The 15,872-nt window shown below is 46.3% G+C and overlaps 1 protein-coding gene across 2 annotated transcripts in view; it reads left to right on the top strand.

Moving 5' to 3' along the window:
- ARL15 (ARF like GTPase 15) overlaps nt 1-15,872 on the top strand; it is a 1,924,177-nt gene that overhangs the window by 718,948 nt on the left and 1,189,357 nt on the right. The gene's annotated exons all lie outside the window — the stretch shown is intronic.

The raw sequence follows: 15,872 nt of genomic DNA, 5'->3' as shown, positions 1-15,872 counted from the left end.
TCAGGCCTCTTTGTTTGCCAGTAGAGTGTGTGGGTTTGAGCAATTTTTCAGTGTCAAGAACCCACCATACAATGTCATCGGCCGAGTGGCCGTGCTCCATATAGTGAGATACCATGGGAGCTGTTGCATTTCTGCATCTGATGCATGACCGGTGTTCAATCATTCTTGTATCCCCCTGCTCCCCTTACTCGACATTAATGGAATTCAGGGGTCATGGGGGTGTCACCGATCCCTAAAAACGAAAGTGGGAGACCACGTTTAAAAAAAATAAATAAATGCGGCGGCAGGTCCGTCCCTCAATGGAGAGGCAGAACTCGCATTGCAGGGATAGAGCCGTGCATAGGAGCAGTAGGTAGGTCGGCGGCAGAGGTAAATATGGGTGGTAAGGGGGTGGAGGGTGGGTCATAGTGGGTGGGGTTTGATGTGCGTGATTATTGCGTTACAAGCATGTTGAATTCGTGATTTTAGAATTCAACATTTTCGTGTACGAACAAATCATGTACATCCTATTGGTGCACAGGGTGAGCTTTATCTATATACGTGCTTTTCTGAAATCCAGTGTACTTCTCTGCTTACACAACTAATAGAATATATGTTGAAATATAAAGAAATCTTCTGTCAATAAACAGTTGTATGTCTAATACTAAGCTGCATGTTTTCACATCATCCTTGCTGAAATTTGGCTCCACCAACCACATCTATGTAACGGCAACAGTGTATTGAAAAGGTGCTGAGGTGACTTAATGCCCTGGGCGCCATCAGGGCATCTGGCTATTTTTACTACCTGGACAGAGCCATACACGTTCTACTCTGTGGGACATGCCCTTTGATGCCCTTTTAATCTGAACAGGGCTGGCTCTGATCCTATGTAGTGACTCTGGTAAGCTCCTAGTCTTAAGGCCTCTGACTGGGAGACCACCATGGTGTAATGGGGCCTTGGACCTTGGACATTTCTAGCCAGAGAATCGCTCATTCTGAGACTGCTTATCTGAAGGGGGCTGACTCTTCAGTCTGCCCTATTCCCAAGTGCACACTACACATCTATCTGCCCCTCCCCATTCCACCCCATTTAATTTCTTCTCTCCCTCACTCCATCTAGTTGAGGAGCATATGTAATTCAGTGGGATTTTGAACGAAGTGCAGTTATGAATACTGGTGCTGCATTGCAAATGAATCTTATAATCTTGTATTACCAGGAGTTTTGTCTGAATTTGTGACAGAGGGCCTGTGTGATGCATTAATCCAAGATGGCCACCGCTACAATTTATGAATCATAATTTGATCTAGAACGCCTTTCAGAGTGATCTTATCAAATATTTTCTACGGACTTGTTTTGTTCAGCATAAAAACTGAATAAATAAGGTCCTTAAAATAATTTTATATCTTATTGTTTAGAAGTTTTTGTTCTTAGTTTGTTTTTCATGATTTGTAATATTTTTTTCCTTCTATTTTGTTACAGGTTCTGGTAATTTGCAAGAATATTAGAAAATTATTTACGAGCTGTTGAAGCATGAAACTTGATTCTATATTTTAGTAAAATCATTTATTTAAAAATCTTGATACCTCAAGATATCGAAAGTCATTTAAAAGTGTATCTTGTGTCAACAAAGAAAGAAATCTTTCCTGGTTAATCCAAATATGTTATGAAAAGGTTTTAGAGTGTATTAAGTAAAAAAACACTGAGTGGAACAATAACAAATACTTGAACATAAGTCTACAATTAGGCAACTTGTCACCTGAACTGAAAAATGAAAAAGCATCATGGCATTTGGAATGCTACATGTGATGTACTCGTTAGGCAAACGTGGATCGTAGCAAAAGATTGTATGGTGAGCAGTTATGTGAGCCAAAGCCGTCTATCAACAACCATGAGGAAGAAACAGAACAAAGCTACACGCCAAGATCAAATATATCTGTGTATGACAGAAATATATGCTGCTTTTGCAATAAAGAAGGAAAAAGAAGAAATCAAGTATATTTGATAGCCAATGATTCAGCTGGCATCTGTTTGAAGAGAGCAATAGCATTAACAATGACACATTGAAGATTCATATTAGCGATTGTACAGATCCTGGAGACACTCGCGCAAGGGAAATTGCATATCACAAGTATAGTGAATGTCTTACAACGCAAGCCAGAAAGATGCAGCCGAATTTGCTGTCTTACGAAGCAACAAATGTTGAATTTGTATCTTATATCAATGATTTTCTCCTTGAAGGCAACATAACAATGGGGGACATTGAAAAGATATACAGGAAAATTGCAGCTAACAATGGTTTAGAAGGAGGACAGATGGAAACAAGAAAACACATCAAAAGTGTCATAGAAGAAGAGCTTGAATGTATTGGCATTATTTCTTGCAATCCCAAAATGGTAAATTAACCACACGGGGTCACACTGAAAGTAACAGCAAATATTGCACCATCTCACGCTGAAGAAGAATTTGAGGCTGTTGAGAAAAATATGAGAAACGTTGCAGCAGCTACGATTTTACAGAGAGCTGTACTAACTGGTGAAAATGGAAATTCAGTGGAAGTTTTGAAGAAGTGAATTTGGCAGATGTTGTTCCAAAGGAAGTTTTTCTTTTTTTTACAAGTGGTGCTGCCAAGGATAGATGGAATTGAAAAGTAATTCAGAAAAGCAGAATTCCACTCTAATAAACAGGGCTCATAAATTGTCACAGATGCTTATATATGTAATGCTATCACCACCACACGTTTCCTACGCAAGCACTTCTACCACATGACATACCCGCAAAATGCCATTGGAAGTGACAGTTGGGCTCACAATGCACACAGCTACCAGCTGCAAATTAATTCAATTTCTGCATAGCATGGGAGCTTCTATAGATGACGCCAGAGTCCTTCAATTTGAAACACAGATGGCCATAGAGGTAAAGGAAATGCCTAGAGGAGTGTGGAGGATCTTGCGTTCTTTCAGAGTTGGTCAGAAGCAGATTTGTCCATTGTGCTGTTGACAACATCGACTTCCTCGAGGATACTCTGTATGGTAAAGGAACATTGCACGGTACAGTTATGGTGGTCTATCAGGAGAAGGAGGAGTCAGATGTCCTAAGCCCAATTGAAATATCAGGAACATCATCCATTCGATCACTGCAGAAGATTCCTAAGTCCCAGTCTGAGGTCATGTCTTGTAACATTCCCAAAGGATGTAGACCACAGAATCCTGCAAGCAGCCAAATCACTGATTATACAGAGAGGAATTCCAACAGGCTTGAGGACCTACTTTGGATGATGACGGGCGTTTTGCAGTTGAGTGATTTTCAAGGATGTTTTGACGCAGAGTTGCTGGATACACATTGTAATCTCACTGAAGAAACCGAGACTGTTGAATGTGAGATGGAATCAGAACCACTCACTACATTTCTGAATTGGTCAGCTCACAATTCCATTACAAATGATCCTCCAACTAAAGAGAGTCTGTGTAATCCCACTCATAAATGCCGGACCAACAAGCACACAAACACAGCTCGCATTCATGAAGAAATTGGATAAAATAACACACCCCAGAATCAGAAACAATTGTAACATTGGATCCTGCCCTTTACAAGACTGCTTTAAAATTAGCTATGGCTAAAAAAGATTTGCTGAAGAACTGGGTGCTTAGACACGGTGAGCTACATTATAATAATGGCGATACTTCAAGCTATCGGTTCTTTCTTGGATGGTACAGGCATTGAGCCCACCTTTACTGTACTTTAAGATGCAAATATTGTGTCAAAGATTCTATCAGGGAAGTGCGTAAGCAGAGCAGTTGAAGCACACACACACCACTAAGGCTAGCACTTTTCAAATGCATCATATATTAATTCTACAAAGAGCATACTGAAACGTTGTGACAGTTCTGACGAGTTTTAATGTGATGGCCAAAACTGAAGCATTTGAGGGTCATGAATCTCAAGAAAAACCAATACTCTTGAGTTGCGCTTCACATTCTTATGGTGGGCACAATGCTTTTATTTGTCATATCCATCCAAACTCCAAACTGGGATTTACACCTGGCATCACTTAGAGTTTAAGTGCTTTTATTCCCCTTTCCATTTGATAAACTACGCACGTTTGATGTCTTGGTACTTAGCAGAAATCGATCATCTTGAAAGCAAACACCCTGACTTGTGGAGAGAGTTTCAGAAAGGCAGTTGGGTAGTAAACAAGACAAAAGTACCCTTTTGTGCTTTAGGTTCATATGCAGCTCTGGAACATCAAAACAAGGCAGTGAAAGTACTTGGTGGTGTGGTTAATATTACTCAAAAGAAACAGGCTCTAGTATGATTCTTTTTATCCTCTCCTCAGTGGTCAAGGCCGTCTACAGAAGCAAAACAAATTTTAAGAATCACAGATTACAAATGATCAAAACATCACCACCCAATAGCATCCAAAGCAATACTCCAAAAGGAAGATGTTCAACAGATCGTTGGGCTGCCAGTGCGCTTTATAAAAGCAAATAAATAAAAAAATAATCCTAATCTAACTCGATCATGACCTTGACTAATCCTGTGAATTATGATGTAAAAGAACTCAACATCTCGTCAAAGGCAGTTTTTCATGAAGGACACATCAAGAATGACAGAAAAAGGTTGCCCAGTGTACAACCTCTTTAAAGAAGATTGGATCAGACAATTGCATCCTGCGGGCACGAATAAAGAAAGAGAACCTCCAGCTATGTACAAGTGCACGCAAAGTTGTTAAGACAAAAGTATCAGTCCCCATAGTGCAGTTGAAGGTAGATCCTTTCTTTGTTCACACGTTTGCTGATTGCTTCACTTTAAGATTGTTCACCCTGCACTTGCTGAAACTAGCACCCTGATTCCTTGAGGGTTTGGCGCGCTGCTATAAATGAACAAATAAATAAATCCCACTGTGGACTGTTCTCTATTTATAAAAAAAACATACTACCTTTCCTTACTATTCCTTAGTTTTCCCCTGGCGTGAGCATTAATTAAATGGGAATCTGCTACATCAGCTCACACTTCCTTGGAGGGGCTACAGGGCCACAGGGACCCTTAGGATTAGTTTTACACAGTTGACCCCTTACCTAAAACCGGGCACCACCCACATGGAGTGTGAAGCCAGAGGATGGCCTCTGTGGGTGGTCCCATCTCACTAGGGGGCCTCGGACAGTTCGCCACACTATTTATTTTATTTGTACAGCGTGTGGACAAGGCCTGTAGGCATAATAGCGCTGAAACAAGACTTACAAACTGTTTTATAGATAAACTGCGGGGGGGAGGGTTGGCGAGAATCCCGAAACTAAAGAAATGCAGAGTCAGTGAAAGAGAAAGGTTTTGAGGTGACATTTGAACGTCTGAAAGCTGGAACACTCTCTTAAATCCGAGGGCGGGGCATTCCAACATCTAGGCGCAGAATGTCAAAAGGACCCCTGAGCCACTATAAACAGTTTTGTTTTTGGAACGTGTAATAGATGAGAATTGTTGGTGCAGAGAACTCTCCAAAAGGGAAGCCAAGTCAATCTTTTGGCTGAGTAGCTTGGGCTCTTTCCATGCAGGCACTTGTGAGTGATGCACAGGGTGCGATACGTGACTCTGCTCTCCATGGGGAGCCAGTGCAGAGACCTCCTTGCATTGGAGACATGATCAGATCTCTTTAATCCTTCCACAATCTGCACTGTGTTGTTTGGGAAGACTTGCCCTGGCAATAGTGGCACAATTGAAATGGTTAAAAAAAGCCCTAATTTGAGCCAGTAACTCTAGATAGTACGCTTAGCCGGAGATCAGGCTATTGATATGAGATTTCATTGAGAGTTCTCAATCCAGGAAAACACCCAGGGTTTTAACTTTGGGGAGCGTGGCTATGATGCAACCTGAGATAGTGCATGCCTGGTATCCACTGCCAAGCTTCCTTAGCTGTGGTGCAGTATTTCCGATCATGAGCTCTGTTTTTTTGTATTGAAGGCTGGATGGTTGTCCGCCATCCAAGAATAGATTAGCTCATAGATATTATTTACTGTGCTAGTGGCCTTAACATGATCCTTTGAGAGGGGGAATCAGACCCTGCACATCATCTGCGTAGTTGGCATATAGAGCCCTTTTTTCTTGTAGCATCATAAAGAGTGGCATTTTGTAGATGTTAAAAACGGTGAGTGAAATACACGCCTCCTGAGGTACTCCACATGAGACCAGGTAGTCCTCGGCCAGAGTCATTATGGAAGACTTTAGCTTCACGTCATAGAGAAAACAGATAATCCACTCTCCTGCCTCTGGAGAGAAATGAGCTGAGTTCCTTAGTCTTCGCACTAGTATGGTGTGATCTATGTGAGAAATCAAAGGGTGTCTCACCTACTAGTCCCTGGGGATCTCTCTCTCAGGTGGCCAGAGCATGGCCCTCGCCTTTGGATCCAGACCCTGGTGGTTGACCAGTGCTGGAGGATCACCTGGGTGAGGGCTCATTGCGGAACAGTGGTGAGGCGCCAATGGTGAGATGCAGTATAACCCCCTCCTTTCCCGTACCCATGACCCCTCCTATTTCATAGGATTCTCCGATGTCCCAACTCCCCCCCGCATCCCCTTTTCTACACAAACACTGGGCAGAGGAAGAGGGCAACTGAGAGTAACAAGGCTAACCCTTACATATCCCATTGGACATGTCCCGCTAATCGGGCCAGGCAAAGTCAGGCACTAGACTTTAATCGCATACATCTGATACCCATTAGCTTTCCCCACACGGAAAAAAGGCAGAACATAGAGACACACTCTGAGCAAGGTGGAACACGAGAAGCAGCAGAACTTCCGGGGCGAGGGCAAACCTACTGGAACAGAGCAACAGATAGAGGGACGAGAACCAAGGGTAAAGGAACCCAAGAGTTCCCTGCAGGAGGCCGTTGCCTCCAAAGAACTGTAAGGGATACGTGGAGAAGACCAAATACCAGACAAAAAGACTGCATTGTGTTCCAAAGGCACCCGCGACCCACCCGGCTGAACGATAGAGTTGGGGAGGCGAGGCCAAGCCAATGGTTTTAACCTTGACTCATGAATTAAACCGACAAAGACAAGAAAGGAATTCACACAGCCGGTAAATTGGCGAGCTAGATGAAAGACTGGTGCGTGTTAAGGAAAGATTGTAGTGGCAACAATATATCTTAGAATTGAAGGCTGCACGCGTGTGGATGAGATGCGAAGAAAGGCAGACCTGTGGTGAACTTTAAATTACTGATAACTGTGAAGCCAGTGATACCAAGTAGCGGAATGGTCCAGCGAAAGGAAGTAGCCCACTCGAAAGTCTCAGTGAAAGGTGAAATGTTTTTGTTAAAAAGCAACAAAGTGAATGAACTTCAAAAGCGTGATGATGAAGATTGACCCCGGCAAAAGGGGAAGTGGAGAGTGAATATTGAACTATTGTGCTTATAATATTCAACTACATAGACCATGAAACACTTGGGAAAATAACACAAGAATGCGAGCTGAAGGGAAAGTCAAAGTGGTCCTTTGGAGATCTATAATAAAAGCCTTGCACATTTGAAAGTCTTCGACATCAGGAAAAGTTCTGAGCCTTACTGAGGGAGACTGGAAGTGTGATAGGTTAGAGGGAGGGAACAACTAACAAAGGTAAATAAAACTTGGGGAAGGGAACACCAACATGTATTTAACTTTTTGTTTTTACTTTTAGAGGTCCAAGCCTGATTGAGGGAGGCCTGTGTGAACTTTTGGTTGAACTGTGAAAGAACTTTTGGAACACTGGAAAAGTGACTTTAACATGGAAGGCTAGGTGGGCCTTGATCCACGTTTTGAACTGCTTTGTTTTGAGAAACTGAGCCAAAGTTGTTAATCTTGTCTACGGGGACCAACTTACTCCGTGCTGTCCAACGTGGGGAGGAGAGCTGACTCAACCACTTCTTTATATTCTAACACTGATTTCGAAGGGATTGTGTCCTCCGACTTATTCCACATCTTTGACAGTAATTACCACAGCTGTGCTGCTTTGGAAATCTTTTTTGGCGTAGGCCTCCTGCGTTTATGACGTTGATACGCTGTCCCTCGAGGGCCTCCGCGTTGGTCGACGTCACCGGATGTTATAACTAGGATGCACGCCGCTCGTAGCCTCAGTTCCGTTTTTTCCACAAACGTGTTTGCTTCGGAATCTCGGCGCACCTCGGTTCTTCTACTTCGTTTGCTAAAGTTGAGAAAATGTCTTCGTCTTCTTCTACCCCGTAGTCGGGCTTCAAAAAAGTGTCGGGACTGCAGTTCCAAAATGTCCATTACGGACCCGCACAACGTTTGCCTATGGTGCCTCGGTGAAAGCCACGCCACCGACGATTGTGCCATGTGCCATGAGTGCCAGTCCCTAACTTCGATGGCCTTGCGGGAGCGGAAGAAGTTGTTGTCGGTAGGTAGGGTTGCTAAACCCAGTAAATCGAAATCTACTGGTCTTTCGACCGATGATTCGAGGGGCGACTCTCAGCGTCGGCGTAATTCCAGGGGGTCTCGTTCTAGGAGTGGGCCCGCCATTCATCTGCCTCTTCGAGGCATTCACGGAAGCTCCGTCACTGTTGCCTTCCCCGTCCTCGTCAGAGAACTCCGCCAGACGGTGGGTGGCTTTTCCCATGAAACACATGTTGCCGGCCGAATGGGATGAATTCCGCCAACAGATGGCGGCGATCTTCGAATCGCAGGGCACCGTTCCCTCCTTGCCTTTGTGGGAAGCCGGCTAGGGACGCGCTAGAGCCACCACTCGCACCCCTTTGGGCTCGGGCGGTCGGCGTGATCATCGGGAACCGTTGTGGTCCCAATCGGACAAGGATGATCGCCACCGTGCCCAGTCCACGTCCCGGTCCTCGACGCGTCAAGACCGTTGGAGCCTGTGAGGCCTTCTAAGTAGGCATCGACGCAATCATCGCCATGTCCGTCGAGGGAATCTCTCGAGGCTCCGGCTCCGAGGAAGTCGTCAACGCCATCGGCACCGAGGCTGTGGAAGACACGCTCGGGGCTCCGGCCTCGCAGCCGTTGTCGAAGTCGTCAGTGCCTCTTTCGACGTTGACGCCACTCCCATCGGCGTCCTCGGCGTCCTCGACGTCTTTTGAGGAGAATTTACCAGAGGTGCCCTGGAGAGCTGTGGAAGCTCCGAGAAAGGCTCTCAGCAAGTCTGTGCGGCCTATGTTTGACCCATACTCCCTACCTCCTCCCAGGGTGGAATTGTTCCAACCCTTGGAGTACATTTCAGAGGTGGAGGAAGGGTCTGATAAGGAGGGGGTTGTGCCTCCTGAGGTTCCTGATGACCTGTTGTCTGGTCATAGCCAACTGGAAGACCTTTGTCAATCTTTACATGACGCCAGTGGTCTTGATACCTCTCCGGAGGTTGAATTTGGCAGGCCTGAGCCTGGTACACATGCTGACTCCTCGTACAGGCGCCTCATGTCGAGGGTGACTGAGTGTTTGGGGTGGTCGGTTCCATCTGCTGATTTTCTGCAGGATGATCTTACAAACATCTTGGATCAAGGTCCACCCACTGACCCGGTGTTGCCATTTCATATGGCGTTGCAAAGAAGGGTGGCAGCGGCTTGGACTGCTCTGGAGAGTCTCCCGGCAGTGAATAAGTTGCCGAAAAAATACCGCCCAGCCAGTGGTGACCCAGCTACTTGTCTACGCACCCTACTCCGGAGAGTTTGGAGGTGCAGGCGGCTACGGCCCCAGCATAGCAGGCTGCGTACCCTACTATCCCTCCGGATAGGGACGACAAGCACGTTGATGGTTGGGAGAAGAAGGTATTTTCTTCTGGGGTTATGGCTTTAAAGGCAGCCAACTCTGTTTGTGCCCTAGCAAGATTCACTCACACTCTGTGGAAATGTGTGTTGTTGGCGGCTGAGCATATTCCCGATTTCTAGCCCTCGTGCTAGATGGCAAGGATGCCATGTGTGAATCCGTTCAGTCGGGTCTGGACTTGACAGACTGTGTCAGCCGGTCCATGGCTGCGAGCACCGTGATACGCAGGTTTGCATGGTTGCGGAAGTCGGGGTTTGCTCCGGCTTTGCAATCCCGGCTCCTCAACATGCCCTTTGAAGGTGTCCATCTTTTTGGCAGCAAGGCTGATGAGAGCCTTGAGAGGTTGCAGACTTCCAAAGCTGCAGCGAAGTCTTTTAGCGCTGCAGTACGTCTACCTCCTCCTTTTCGTCCTAGGGGACAGCAATAGAGGGGAGGTTCCTTTCGATACTATTCCTTTGGTAGAACGAGAGGAGCTGTCAGTCAAAGGGGCCAAAGTAGGAGTACCAGAGGTGGAAAACAAGGTACTCGAGGTGCCAAAGCCACTTGGACAGTTGCCTCCTTGCCCTCAGGCACTGGCGCAGCCACTTCCGCTCAGTCATGAGGCCATGTCCCGTGGTTGCCGGTTGGGGGAAGGCTGGCGCAGCATCTTGCAGAATGGCGTGCCATTACTTCAGATGTGTGGGTTCTGGAGATCATAGCCCACGGCTACTGTCTTCCTTTGTGGCAGATGCCGCACAACAATCCACCGGGGAAGCTCTCTTTGAAGCGTCCGGATCCGCTCCTTGCGCAGGAAATCCTATCCCTGCTGGAGAAAGGCACAATAGAACTGGTGCCTGCAGCGGAGAGGAACAAGGGATGGTATTCCCCATATTTTTTTATCCCGAGAAAAGACAGAGGATTGAGACCCTTCATGGACTTGCGTGGTTTGAACAAGCTCCTCAGGAAGGACAAGTTCAAGATGGTTACTCTTTCTCAAGTCCTCCAGGCCCTTCAACATCTGGATTGGTTGGTGTCTCTCGACCTCAAGGATGCTTACTTTCATGTGCCGATTCATCGCAAGCACAGGAAGTACCTGAGGTTCGCGGTTGGCGACTCGCATTTTCAATTTCAGGTCCTGCCATTCGGATTGACCTCCGGCCCGAGGGTCTTCAACAAACTGATGGTGGTGGCGGCAGCGAATCTCAGGAAAGGGGGGATTCACGTCTACCCCTACCTGGACGATTGGTTGATCAGGGCCCGTTCTCCTGAGCAAGCCCTGGATCATCTGTCCGTCACCTGCCACTCCTTTCACAAGCTGGGCTTCTCCCTCAATTTAAAGAAGTCCCATGTGACACCTACCCAGCGGCTCCAGTACATCAGAGCAGTGCTCGGCACATCCCTGGGGTTGTGTTCGTCTCCCCGGGTAAGGGCTCATCACATTCTGCAGATGGTGGACAAATTTCAACGTGCCCAGAGTCTCCTGGCGTTCGAGTTCTTGAGGTTGCTCGGCAGCAGGATGTCGGATCCCGTCCTCGGTTGCACAGGATCTTCTGTGGTGGGCTGTCGAAGGAAATCTGATGAAGGGTGCTCCGTTTTGGCAACCATGGCCAGAGGTAACAATCGTGACGGACGCATCCCTCACGGGTTGGGGAGCTCATGCCAACGAGCTGATGGCCAGCGGCCGTTGGTCTCCGTCGGAGTCCAGACTCCACATCAATCTGTTAGAGCTGCGGCCTGTCAGGCTAGCCCTAAAGGCTTTTCTGCCATCTGTGCGAGGGAAGAATGTCCTGATTATGACGGACAATACAGTGGCCATGCACTACCTCAACTAAAAGGGGGGGCAGGGTCACTCCCGTTGTGCAGGGAGGCGATGCAGCTCTGGTTCTGGACCATCAAGCAGGAAATTTCGATCTCGGCAGTTCATCAGGCCGGAGACAAAAACGCAGCGGCAGACGCTCTGAGCAGGCAGAGCACGTTCTCTCACGAGTGGGAGCTGGCTCAGGAAGTTCTGTTGGAGATCTTTGCCCTTTGGGGAACCCCGCAAGTGGATCTCTTCACCACCAGTGTCAACCGGAGGTGTGAAAGATTCTGCTCACGGGAATTTCCTCCAAGAGGAGCCTTAGGGGACACGTTCATAGTGGAGTGGTCCTTCCCACTGCTGTACGCGTTTCCTCCAGTCCCCATCATTCCGCAGGTGTTGCGGAGGTTCGGTTCCCGGATGATCCTCATTGCTCTGGCATGGGCCAGGAGAGCGTGGTACCCGGACCTTCTCGACATGTCCATCTACCCTCCACGCCGTCTTCCCTACTGAAATGATCTGCTCTCACGGGAGTGGGGTCGGGTTCTCCATCCAGAGGTCAAGTCTCTCAAACTTAATGCTTGGTATCTGAAAGGTTGAGGTATAAGGATTGGGACCTCCCTGAAGACGTGATGGAGGTGTTGCTTTCGGCCAGAAGGCCAGCAACGAAATCTCTGTACCGTTGCCGTTGGAGAAAGTTCTGCGACTGGTGCAGAGTACAGAATGTGCATCCTTTCCAATGTTCCATTCCTTTTGGTTTTGTCTTTTTTGCTTTCTTTAGCCCACAAGGGCCTGCAAGTGGGTACCATTAAAGGTTACCTGGCGGCCCTGTCCATATTTAAACGCTCGTCTGAGGAATGTTCTTATTTTAAAATCCCTTTGATATCTCAGTTTCTAAAAGGGCTAACTAATGTGTTTCCACCATCGCCTTTCCAGGTGCCGGGATGGGATTTGAATTTGGTTTTAAAGTTCCTAATGGGAGCTCCGTTTGAGCCCTTACATTCTTGTCTGTAGTGACTATTGTCCTTTTAAAACATTATTTTTAGTTGCGGTTACATCCGCACGCAGAGTGAGTCAGTTGCAGGCACTTTCCGCCAAACCACCCTTCACTGTGTTCCATAGGGACAGGGTTGTCCTTAGGGTGCGGCCTTCCTTTCCTCCGAAGGTTGTGTCGTAATTCCATCTGAGCCAGAAGGTAATTCTTCCGGCATTCTATCCTCCTCCAGATACTGGTAAGGAAGAGGAGAGGCTCCATAGGTTGGACCCAAGGAAAGCTTTGAGTTTGTATCTCTCACGGATGTCCCGGATGATCAGCTCATTATTGGTTACGCTGGAAGGCGTTTAGGTCAGGCTGTTTCCAAGCAGACCTTATCTAGATGGATCATTTTGACGATCTCTGAGATATTGTTTGGCGGGAAAGGACCCTCCTGTAGGCTTATAGGCTCATTCTACTAGGGGTATGTCTGCCTCCACTGCCCTACAGAGGGGTGTTCCGATTCGCAGTAGTTTCGAAGCAGCCACATGGGCCTCTGTCCATACTTTTGTGAAACACTATTCCCTGGACTCTATCCATGGGCAGGATTTGTCCTTTACGGCATGGGCCATAAATTGATGCATTTGTAAATTATTTTCCCACCTCCATACGTTGGTACTGCTTTGGGAGTCTGTCAAAGATGTGGAATACGTCGGAGGACACAATCCCTTCGAAGAACAAGTTACTTATCTTACCTGGTAATGTTCTTTTGATGGGATGTTCCTCTGACATATTCCACATTGTACCCTCCCTACCTGCCCCGCTACAGAATTTCTTATGCGATTGCAGCTTACGTTTCCGCAAGGCTTTCTCTAGTCATACTGGCAGAAGATTGGTGCCACACGTTCTGTGGCAAAAAAACTGCAACTGTGGCTACGAGCGTCGTGCGTCCTAGATATAACATCCAGTGACGTCGACCGTGGATGGAGGCCCTCGAGGGACAGCGTATCAACGTCATTGATGCAGGATGCCTACGCCGAAAAAGTTTTCTGAAGCAGCACAGCTGTGGTAATTACTGTCAAAGATGTGTAATATGTTGGAGGAACATCCCATCGAAAGAACGTTACCAGGTAAGATAAGTAACTTGTTCTTTGCTTTGCATACACACACCCCCTTTGCACACTTTTTATGTAAGAGGTAGGGCAGGCATTAGGCTATGTTACTATGGGCTATTTTCATTTGACAGAGACTGACTAGGACTGTTTTCTTTATTATTTGATGGTAGAGACTGCTCCCATCTTAGCTATAGGGCAAAGTAAGACTTTTTCCAAACCCCGAAAATGTAATTAAGCTTTTACAAAGTGTACCTTTTGTGTCTGTGTCAAATCTGTGATAATATGCTTTCCTTACATCTACCAGATCATAGTCCGAGTAGCATCAAGAACGTTGTGCTACCCTTGTCAAAATGTTGTAGGATGTTCGCCTTCAAGTCTAGAAGAGTGGATTCGGTGCTATGGGCACTCCTAGAGCCGGATTGCTGACCTAGTATATTGTGTAACTCCAGAAATTCTTGGATCTGTATATAAACCACTTTTTAATTTTCATCAGGAATGGGATATTAGTGATTGGGTGAGAATTTTCTGGTTGGGCTGGGGACAAAGATGGATTTGTCAAAAGTAGGGAAATCCATGCTTGCTTTATCAGGGTTGGAACGTTATTTTCCTGGAAGGACCAATTGATAAACCTGGTAATTAAAGGAGTGAGTTGGACTACACATGCTTTAACAACTGAGGCCGGGCAGCTCCTCTACAGGAGGTTGGTTTAAGGTTGGACAATACCTAAGAGATTTCCTCTACCATCACTGTCTTGAAGGCAAATGATGGGGTCAAGGATGGGTGTTGGGGGGATTTTTCCATAACCACTCTTATGGTTACAGGATGGCACGTTTAGCAGCCATATTTTCTCTGATGTTAACTACTTTTTCTATCATGGTTTCCTGTATGGTGGTACACCATTTGGAATCCTTGATGATCTCAGTTGGCGCATGTCATGGGGTCTCAAACTCCTTTAATATTTCAAACAGTTCTCTGGTTTTGGAGATAGCACCCTTGATTCTGTTATCATAGTATAATTTCTTGGCCTCACAAATGGCAATTGTATAGGTTTTAGCAGCATAGACGTAGTTATTCTTATTATCTGCTCAATGGTAATTTTTCCATAACTGAAAGACCCTCTTTCTGTCTGCCCTGAGTATTTGGAGCTCGGCTGAGAACCATATTTTGAAGGGTACATACCTCGTGAGACGGGTTTTCTCAGGGGCTAGATGATTAACTGCATTGGTTAGCATATATTGATATGCTTCGGCCAGATCATTAGCCTTATTGAGATTGGGCAGATTATTGCAGGTGGGTGCCAGATGAGGCTCCAGAAAAGAAGGGGACAGCTTGCGTAAATTCCTGGATTGTGTCCAGGTCCTTAACCCTGTGTTTCTCATAGGTTGATAGAAACTGGTCACAGAGAAATGCAGAAAGAAGTGGTCAGACCATGGACATGGGCATACCTCAAGTTCTGTAAGCTCCACATTCTGTGTCGCCACCCAATCAAGTGTTCTGCCTTTGATATGGGTGGCTACTTTCAAATTCGATTAGCGTTGAGATGACCAAGTTTGCCATAACATTTGTAGGGTCTGATAATCCTAGGTTCAAATCCCCAAGAACTATCACTTTTGCTGAAGGTTTGAGAAGAAAGAGGATTACATCACTTAGCTGGGTCAAGGCTGGGCATTTTCTCTAGTGGACGATAAGTCAAGATAGTGTTGATGGAAGTATTGGGATTGGTAGAAAGTTTGACAAAAAGGGTTTCACAGTTTGTTACAGAGACGTCCACAATTTGATGAACAAGAACTGAGGCCTTGTGTATGAGGGCTACCCCACCCCCCTGACCCTGTAAATGATGAGTGTGAAGAATGTTATACCCAGTGGGGATAGCGAGGGCGATTTCAGGACCAGCGGCGGCATGAAGGCAGCACTCTGTAATGGAACATAGGCTGATTTTAACATCCGTAAGGTAGTCTGCCACCTCCGTGGGATGCCTAACAAGTGAGCGTGTGTTCAACATCATGCAAGTAAGCATGTTAAGCTTCTAGGCCCGTAGGTGCTGATCAACAGAGAGTTTGCTAATTGCGGGGCTAATACTAGAGATATTACCTGAGGGGGATGTGAGATTAATGCAAACCCGTTTGTCTGATAATGTTCCATCGCACTTTGTTTGTTGTGGTAATTTTCCCGATTCATCATTCCCTTTCCCCATGTCCCATTCTATATTCAATGATTCTAGGGACCCCATGAGAGGTGGTGGCCTTGGGTAGATCAAGGGGTTTACCTGGATAC

This window comes from Ambystoma mexicanum, chromosome 6p, assembly GCF_040938575.1.
Source record: "Ambystoma mexicanum isolate Mex_15411 chromosome 6p, UKY_AmexF1_1, whole genome shotgun sequence".
Taxonomy (NCBI): Eukaryota; Metazoa; Chordata; class Amphibia; order Caudata; family Ambystomatidae; genus Ambystoma; species Ambystoma mexicanum.
The sequence above is the reverse complement of the archived record's forward strand: the minus strand, read 5'-3'. Positions and strand labels throughout refer to the sequence as shown.